Below are 9,379 nucleotides of genomic sequence, written 5' to 3' on the forward strand. Positions count from 1 at the left end.
CTAATTTTTTTGTATTTTTAGTAGAGACGGGGTTTCACCATGTTGACCAGGATGGTCTCGATCTCTCGACCTCATGATCCACCCGCCTCGGCCTCCCAAAGTGCTGGGATTACAGGCTTGAGCCACCGCACCCGGCCTAGATCATCTTATTCATTAGTAGTAAAAGCATGAATTCTACAGGCTGGGAGCAAACCCTGACCCTGCCAGTTACCGGTTATGTGAATTTGGGCAAGTTACCGAATTTCCCAGTGCTTCCATTTCCTTATCTGTGAAATGGGGGCAGTGATAGTGTTACCAGAGAGGGGTCCTGATCCAGACCCCAAAAGAGGGTTCTTGGATCTTAAGCAAGAAAGAATTTGGGTGAGTCCATAAAGTGAAAGCAAGTTTATTAGAAAAGCAATGGAATAAAAGAATGGCTACTTGGCTGGGCGGAGTGGCTAAGCCTCTAATCCCAGCACTTTGGGAGGCCCAGGCAGGCAGATCACAAGGTCAGGGGTTTGAGACCAGTCTGGCCAACATGGTGAAACCCCATCTCTACAAAAAATAGTCGGGCATGGTGGTGCGTGCCTGTAATCCCAGCTACTTGGGAGGCTGAAGAATTGGTTGAACCCAGGAGGTGGAGGTTTGCAGTGAGCCGAGACAGCACCACTGCACTCCAGCCAGGGCTACAGAGCGAGACTCCATCTCAAAAACAAACAATAAATAAAAATAAAAACAGACTTCTGCCCTTGAAGAGCTTACACTCAAATGAAAGGAGGTAAACATAAGCAAAGGTGGTGATTTGAAGATAAGTATCTGCAACATATTACTACCTGCAGGACAATATAAACCACACCAAAGGCCATAGTAAGGGGTGGATGGGAATGGGGAGACTGGAATGCAGAAGCAGCTCTTGGTCTTGCAAATTTAAACTAACTTCCAAATAGGGGCAAATTCTGGTCCTAGTTGTCGTTTTTGCCTTATTTTTACTTAAAAAATGAAGCCAGACTGGGCGCAGTAACTCACCTTTGTAATCCCAGCACTTTGGGAGGCCAAAACAGGAGGATTGCTTGAGGCCAGGAGTTTGAGACCAACCCAGGCAACACAGTGTGAGACCTACCTCATCTCCACGAAATAAAAATAATCAGCCGGGCATGGTGACGCTCGCCTGTCGTCCCAGCCATTCGGGAGGTTGAGGCGGGAGGATCACTTGAGCCCAGGAGGTCGGGGCTGCAATGAGCTATGATTGCACCACTGCACTCCAGCCTGGGTGACGGGGTGAAAACCCTGTCTCAAAAACAAACCAAAAAAAAAAAAAAAAACCCCAGAAACAAAAAAATGAAGCCAAGGTGGTTGCCTGGAAAATAACCCTCAGAAGAGCGGTGGAGGTTACATTATTCTCCGTTCTTTTCGTGATTCCACTCGTGACACTTGTCTGTTTTCCTTTCTCGGAATAAAAAGCACGCTCGCCCCGGGCAGCTGCGGAGGCCGAGCCCCGTCGCTCTCGAGCGCCCCCTGCCGCCTGCGCCTGGGCCTCACCCCAATCTTAAAAACACCTGAGCTGGAGGTTGCACGATTTCCTTGGAATCTCTCTTCTTCACTATCCCAATGAACCACCCCAAATGCCCCTATCCTCCCTCAAACAAAATCCGCAAAGCAAGTAAAGATATTCGGTCGGGCCCCGGTTTCCTCATCCGTCCCTGCCCCCTCGAACTTTCTGTGCTTCCCGTCTCGGCCAGGGACAACCTGTGCTGAAGCTCAATGATTTTATGGCAGCAGCGACCCGCCAGCTTCGTTTTCTGACAGCCGTGGTTCTTCACAGTCCTGGTTTCCCACCCCGGCCCTCCACTGCCGCTGGTGGCAACCACCATCTTACCCCTGGCTCTACAGTCGCGCTGAGGACGCGGCCGGCCCCCAGCCACCGCGGTTTTGAACTACATTTCCCTTCAGCCCCTTCTCAACATCGCGAGAGTTCCGGAGGGATTGTCGGGAAGACTTGTACGCAGGCGCGATCTCACGTTCTTTTCGCTGTCTGCCGCGTGGCTGAAAGTCATGGCTGGTCCCGTCGGTGTTGAGCATGGTCAACAGCCTCAGGCATTTGTCGTGGTAAGGCTGCCTGAGTGGAAAAATGGGGTCTTCCTTGACACGACACTAACACACTTGGTCTCCCTTCCTCAGAGACGAAGGGGTGGTGATAAGCTCGGTTTCTCCCTCATAGGGTGGTTGGGAGGGTTAACAAGTACTGGGTGAGAAAATGCTTTCCAGGCGGCGAGAAAATGTTGTCATGTGAAGGGTGAGAGCTCAAGCCCGTCCTCGGCGTTACAGGGCCGGCTTCTGCCTGGGGAGAGGCCCTAATAACCTGGGCACCCCGTGCCCCTTAGCCGCGCGTGTGCTGAGCGTGGGCGCCCGGGGGTCCTTGGTGTCCGCGTACAGGCAAACTTTGACGGTGGTGGTTCTCAGTTCAGCATCACGAGTGTTAACGTGTGAAGACGTGATTCCACTTGGAGCGCTTTGAGGACGACCCCGATCGGTAGTTTATATTTAACTTTACAGATAGGAATCAATAGGATTGCAGACTTACTCTCGAAAGCCATGGTTTTAACACGAGCCTTTCTTCCTTCCTCAGAAGACTTTCCTTGGCATCTGCAGATACGGTGAAAAGCAGAGTTCCAGGTTGAAGGTTCACAGTAATGGATGGAGCTCTATCATGAGTTAGAATGGGTGCAGGCAGGGCCCGAGTGGTCGCCAGAAATGAGAAAGCAGAGTTGGTCCCATCACATGCATTCAACGCCTGCTTTATTCTGCAGTTAGAATGTGAGACTACTTGTTGACGTACAAGCCAGCTATGGTAAGAAATTACGCAGAAAAATTCAGAATGCTAAGTATTTTAATGATAAAAAAGGTCTCTGCCCGAGTAATTTGGGGCCACTAGGTGTCACTGTCGCCAACGTGGATCCTTGTCAGGGCATGCAGGGGTGAAAGACGTGGAAAACGCATTTTGGATCGCTGGGATTTAGGAATCTTTGTTACTGGCTGAGCTGAGGATGATTTAAAGTTATCCCTGTCTGAAGTGATATCTTTTGTGAGGAGGTCTGACTTGCTGAGGCTCAGCCTTTTAATACAAGTCTGGAGACTAAACCTTAAGGGGGCTTCTGTTAGAATGAAGCCTGTTATCCTTCTCTTAGATTAAAGGTGTTGGCCGTGGTCTTGAAAACAGTCATGTGAAAATTCATCACCTGAAGATGTTGAGTGTAAGGATCTTCATGATGAAATTTCTGTAAATGGTAAGATTTTTATTTATTTCATAGATTTGAATAGCCGATGGTCTCCTTTAAGTATTGGTCTTTAGTTTGGAAGATGTGTGGATACTCCAGAGTTATGATTGCACAGATCATAGAAGTAGCATGGAAATCCTTTTGCTAGGGTCCTTGGCAAGCACTCTCACAAATAGTATTTGTAATAACAATCCCACATGAGGTAAATTTTTTCCCCACTCTGCTGCTGAATAAGTAAAAGTGTGGCTTAGAGAGTTCTCTTTCCCAAAGTTAAACAAGCAGTTACTGAGTTAGATTAGACCAGTGGTTCTCAACTGGGGAGAGAGGGTGTTCCTGGCATCTGGTGAATACTACTATTAATAAACACCCTGCGGTGGCTCAAGCCTGTTATCCCAGCACTTTGGGAGGCCGAGGCAGGTGGATCACAAGGTCAAGAGATTGAGACCATCCTTGTCAACATGGTGAAACCCCGTCTCTTAATGTTTTATAAAAATATAAAACATTAGCTGGGCATGGTGGCGCGTGCCTGTAATCCCAGCTACTCTGGAGGTTGAGGCAGGAGAACTGTCTGAACCCAGAAGGCGGAGGTTTCGGTGAGCCGAGATCGCGCCATTGCACTCCAGCCTGGGTAACAAGAGTGAAACTCCGTCTCAAAAATAAATAAATAAACACCCTGGCCGGGCACAGTGAATCGCCTGAGGTCAGGAGTTCGAGACCAGCCTGGCCCACATGGTGAAACCTCGTCTCTACTAAATACAAAAAAATTAGATGGGTGTGGTGGCAGGCACATGTAATTCCAGCTACTCAGGAGCCTGAGGCAGGAGAATCACTTGAACCCAGGAGGCAGAGGTTGTAGTGAGCTGAGATCGCCCTATTATACTCAGGGTTAGTGATTTCCAAACTTAACTGTATGTCAGAGCCACCCAAAAAGTGCTAAAACATACACATTCCTGGGCCTCACCTCTAGGCATGGGTGAGAATGGCTCTGGAGTAGAGTCGAGGAATCATGTGGCCAGTCCAAGAGCAAATGGGTGGTAGTAACTAGCTCAGGGTCTTCAATCTATTGGCTTCCCTGTGCCACATTGGAAGAATTGCCTTGGGCTACACATAAAATACACTAACACTAATGATAGCTGATGGGCTAAAAGAAAAAAATTCTCACAGTGTTTTAAGAAAGTTTACAGATTTGTGTTGGGCTGCATTCAGAGTCATCCTGGGCCACATGCAGGCTATGGGTTAGACAAGCTTGAATTAGATGATCTGATCTGTTTTTAGCGCAAGGATTTTATTATAGTGAGATTATAGTGCTGGCTATTTTTAAGTAGCTCTGGGGCAGATCTCTAATCCCCTGTCTTAAAACACTGAGCCACATGCTTGCTGCTTGCTCTGCAGGGCAATTTTAGATACACGGTTGGATGAAATGGATATGACCTCTGTGACGTCACTTCTTGGCAGCAGGTGCTGTTTATGTAGCTGGTCTTGAATAGGCTAGCTAAATTGATGAGTGGTCTGCACTGTAGCAGGCATTGTACTGACCATCTAGAGAGACACTGGAATGGATGCCCCCTACTCAGCTACCACTGTTGAGAGGGAGCTGGTCTTTCAAAGGGCAGGAACTGCCAGCGTGCCAGATCTGGACACTGGGTGCATCAACCAGACACTAGCTATGCCCTCGAGAGAAAACATAGTCTAATAAAGCAGACAAGATCGGCTAGGCCGGGCGCGGTGGCTCAAGCCTGTAATCCCAGCACTTTGGGAGGCCGAGGCGGGTGGATCACGAGGTCGAAAGATCGAGACCATCCTGGTCAACATGGTGAAACCCCGTCTCTACTAAAAATACAAAAAAACTAGCTGGGCGTGGTGGCGCATGCCTGTAATCCCAGCTACTTAGGAGGCTGAGGCAGGAGAATTGCCTGAGCCCAGGAGGCGGAGGTTGCGGTGAGCCGAGATCGCGCCATTGCACTCCAGCCTGGGTAACAAGAGCGAAACTCCGTCTCAAAAAAAAAAAGATCGGCTAAGAGTTCACATGACGGGGCTGGGCACGGGAGGCTCATGCCTGTATTCTCAGCACTTTATGAGGCTGAGGCAGGCAAATCGCCTGATGCCAAGAGGTCAAGACCCGCCTGGCCAACATGGTGGGACCCTGTCACTATTAAAAATACAAAAACTAGCTCAGCATGGTGGTGCACCCCTGTAATCCCTGCTGCTTGGGAGGCTAAAGCACGAGAATCACTTGAACCTGGGAGGTGGAGGTTACAGTGAGCTGAGATCGCACCACTGCACTCCAGCCCGGGTGACAGAATGAGACTTTGTCTTAAGAGTTTGCGTGAGGAAAGTGAACAATTTGATAGGAAAAAAAATAGTTTGCATGTGCTGTGGCAGTTAGTGCTGTGGGCCAGCAGGTTGATGGGAGCTGAGTCCATGATGATGTCGAGTTATCCCTGTCCGAAGGCAAAGAAAGGCCTTTCTGTGTGGAATTTGAACGTCTGAAACTCAGTTTCCCAAGTTTGCCTTACAGAAAATTTAAGAAAGCTGCTTGAGAGTTACTCTGCATGTATCTTCTTAATTAGTTTTTTTTCTTACTTTCTCTTCCTTCCCAGGTATAGTCAGCCTCAGTTTCCAAGGCTGGAAAAGGATCCTCTAGTAGCCACATTGTGGACGCTGCCCTGAACCAGGACCTGACCTGGACCCAAAGTACCACGTCTTTAATGGATGTACGTAGATGAACCGCTAAACAGGCTTGGTGTGGGGGATTGGTCATCTTTTTTGCTTCCCCTGCTCTGGACTTCAAGCAGTCTATGCCAAGGGGCGGGGAGGCTTTAGTAGCGTTCTGTTGCCGGGTGTCTGCAATAAGAGATCAAACTGGACTGCTTTGCTGGAAGCAAGTGAAATGATTGCTTTCCTGTTTGTAAGCTTTATGTTTTTACATCTTTCATATTCCTAAGAAGTCCTACAAGCCTGCGGTGGTTAGTTATCCCTGTCTGAGAACCTTGACTGAGAGAAACAATCTATTCTGAGGCTTAAGGGTTTGGTTCTGTGGTTTTTTGTTTGTCTCCGCCCCGCCTTTTCGTTTTCAGCATTTCCTGCTGAGAGCCCACTTGAGAGCATCATCCTCCTAAAACAGGAAAACCAAATGTGTGGTTTGCCTTGCTTCGCTCCAGCTCCTTGATTATGGCTGTGAGGGTACAGGCTGTATGAGGGGGCAGGAAGGGACAAGTGGCCAGGATTTGGTTTATGCTCTGACTGTGGAACGAAAGTGCTTGTTACATATTTCAAGAAAACGAATGCACTCTTAGAAGCAGATTGGAATGTGGGCTGTATGCCAGCTTGTGGCCATGACAATGGTTCATGACTCTGACCTTGCCTCTGCTCCAGGGTCCTGACATTTAGGGGAAACCACGGCTGTTTGGTTTTCAGGTGCTTTGTTTTAAGAACGCCAGGGAGTCTCCTAAGTTTGCAGCTTAGATCCTGTCTGAGTGCCACTACTGGCATGTTAGCAAGAGAGCAGCACAGTGGCACTGGAGGCTGGGGGGCCTGGCTTTGTTCCCCTTTGAATCCCAGGCTGGAAGTGCACAAAGACCGCTTTGCTTTTCTGTCGAAATTGGGAGGTGTGTGCAAACTCTTTGTATTTAAGGTTGCATTTTTGCTAGACACCAAAGAAGCTGTATTCTGGGTGAAATTTAATGAACCTAAAAACTGTCCCCCGAAATTTACAGCCTGCAAGTAAAACAGTGAAAGGGGCAGGTTATCAAGTGGTGATTGTCTGCTGGGTGGGTTTGGCTACAGAACTCGCAGGAAACCATAAGCTTTGACTTGAAATGTTTCTATCCAGAGGGAGTGCTTTCTAATAGTTCTTTACTGGTCTCTTACCAGAAACTGCTCCCTCGGAGGTACCGTCAGCCTAAAATTAGTCATCCTGGGTCCCCACCAGCCTGCATGTCAGAGTGCCCGTTATGCTCCCCCGTGCACACATGCGTAATGGTGGTGAGAATGGGTGCTCCTAGACTGATTGCCTTTTCCTCCCAAATTAGTTGTTATATAGCATTCAGTTTTGAGTCACTTCCTTAGCTGTTACTTCAAATTATTCTCCTGTTTTACAGGTTAGCTCCCAGCGATGCCAGATGGGATCGGCACAGCCCTGCCTCTGTGGCTAATTGTTCCTCTAAAGTAATTGCCATGCGTTCTCTGGGCTTCATCTTTAAAGGAATGAAGTGACTAAGATTATTCTGGAAAACCTTTTGGCAGTTAGTGAAATTAGAATACAACCAAGAACGTTTTCAGACCTCCACTACGGATGACCTGGGTGTACTCTCACAAATCGATGGGACAAGGATTATAAACTGAAGTTAACGTGATTCTACTCTGTCGGAGGACCTAAGGGGAAACTGATGAGTTTCAGAGAGTGATGCTTAACCCTGGTACACAGGATGCTAGCCTGAGTTTTCTCTTTTTACTTATCCACTAAATTGATTTTCTGATCTGCTAATGGGTTGCCACCCACAAACACTGCTTTAGCACTTTCACTTCAAATCAATAAAGGATTGATGAGAGTTCTCCTGGTGCCTCCACAGAGTGGCTTCCAGGAACAGATAATGGTTTGCATAGAATATCAGTGGTTTTGTTTCAAATAGTGGTCAGAAAATATCTAGTGTTGGCTCACTAAGATAATCAGGTTCCTTTTTCTTTTTTTTTTTTTTTTACATTTTATATTACTGCTTTTATTTTTTTTTAATTAAAATTAAATTTTTTTATTTTTTGAGACTATTTATTGAGACAGTCTTGCTCTGTCGCCCAGGCTGACAAGAGTAGTGGTATGATCTCTGCAACCTCTATTTCCCAGGTTCAAGTGATTCTTGTGCCTCAGCTTCCTGAGTAACTGGGACTACAGGCACACATCACCATACCTGGCTAATTTTTTGTGTTTTAGTAGAGACAGGGTTTTACCATGTTGCCCAGGCTGGTCTTGAACTCCTGAACTCAGGCAATCTGCCCACCTCGGCCTCCCAAAATGCTAGGATTACAGGTGTGAGCCGCCACACCTGGCCATTTTTCCTTTTTTAAAATTTTAGCCGGGCGCGGTGGCTCAAGCCTGTAATCCCAGCACTTTGGGAGGCCGAGGCGAGTGGATCACGAGGTCGAGAGATCGAGACCATCCTGGTCAACATGGTGAAACCCCGTCTCTACTAAAAGTGCAAAAAATTAGCTGGGCATGGTGGCACGTGCCTGTAATCCCAGCTACTCAGGAGGCTGAGGCAGGAGAATTGCCTGAGCCCAGGAGGCGGAGGTTGCGGTGAGCCGAGATCGCGCCATTGCACTCCAGCCTGGGTAACAAGAGTGAAACTCCGTCTCAAAAAAAAAAAAAAAAAAAAAATTTTAAGGTTGGGGGTCTTACTCTGTTATCCTGGTTGGTCTCGAACTCCTGTACTCCAGTGATCTTTGGCTCCAAGCCCACTACCAGCCTCAAGTTTCTTGACTAAAAGATCACTACATAAGATACTAGGATGGACTGTGACTGTTGAAGGCTGCCTTATGTATTCCACATTTGACTACATTCTTTCCAAACCAAGTAAACCCAAAAGAACATAACTGCTATCATGGAGACCAAGGAGGAACTGTTTAAGATTGCCAGGGTCAAGTGAGCTGAGAGGCTCTGTGCTGGTGCCAGCAGCTCTGAAATGTCTCTTAATTCCTGCTGTCCAGGCAGCAGAATGCTGTGGTTTTTTCTAAGTAGCTGCTTTGGCAATTAAAGCCCAAATGTCTATTCTGTTGATCAGAGGTCTCTGAATTTCTGAAGTGGTGTTTTGTTTCTGGTGACTGAGTTAATCCCCATCCCTCTTGTAAAGTGTGTTGATAGAATCAGCTTTTCAAAGCTGATTTCAAAGTCTACAGAAGCAGACTGTGCCCTAAATTGACCAACATGATTGCTATTGCCTTGGGAAGGCTCTTGCCAGCTGTCCCTGTGAAGACACTCCCGCAGCCTTGCACACCGAAGCATCTCAGACTGCAAAGCCATTTAGTCATCAGGACTAAACCCCAGGGTTTGGTTAAGTGCTGTGTGGTAACTTGTTTGGATGAGACTTCTTTAAAACCACGCACAATAAAATTAGGAATTACTGTCAGCTAAG

The 9,379-nt window shown here is 47.5% G+C and overlaps 1 long non-coding RNA gene and 2 other non-coding genes across 3 annotated transcripts; all 3 read left to right on the forward strand.

Moving 5' to 3' along the window:
* The first annotated feature begins 1,996 nt into the window (after window positions 1–1,996).
* LOC104651986 (uncharacterized) lies at window positions 1,997–7,847 on the forward strand. Its single transcript, XR_745351.2, has 5 exons — window positions 1,997–2,085; window positions 2,606–2,827; window positions 3,165–3,263; window positions 5,855–5,968; window positions 7,355–7,847. It is a non-coding gene; the product is annotated as an uncharacterized LOC104651986 (long non-coding RNA).
* LOC120367024 (small nucleolar RNA R38) lies at window positions 3,013–3,090 on the forward strand. Its single transcript, XR_005581524.1, has one exon. It is a non-coding gene; the product is annotated as a small nucleolar RNA R38 (small nucleolar RNA).
* LOC120367025 (small nucleolar RNA R38) lies at window positions 5,668–5,751 on the forward strand. The gene has a single exon (XR_005581525.1). It is a non-coding gene; the product is annotated as a small nucleolar RNA R38 (small nucleolar RNA).
* Window positions 7,848–9,379: the final 1,532 nt, after the last annotated feature.

Source organism: Saimiri boliviensis, chromosome 17, assembly GCF_048565385.1.
Source record: "Saimiri boliviensis isolate mSaiBol1 chromosome 17, mSaiBol1.pri, whole genome shotgun sequence".
NCBI classification, from domain to species: Eukaryota; Metazoa; Chordata; class Mammalia; order Primates; family Cebidae; genus Saimiri; species Saimiri boliviensis.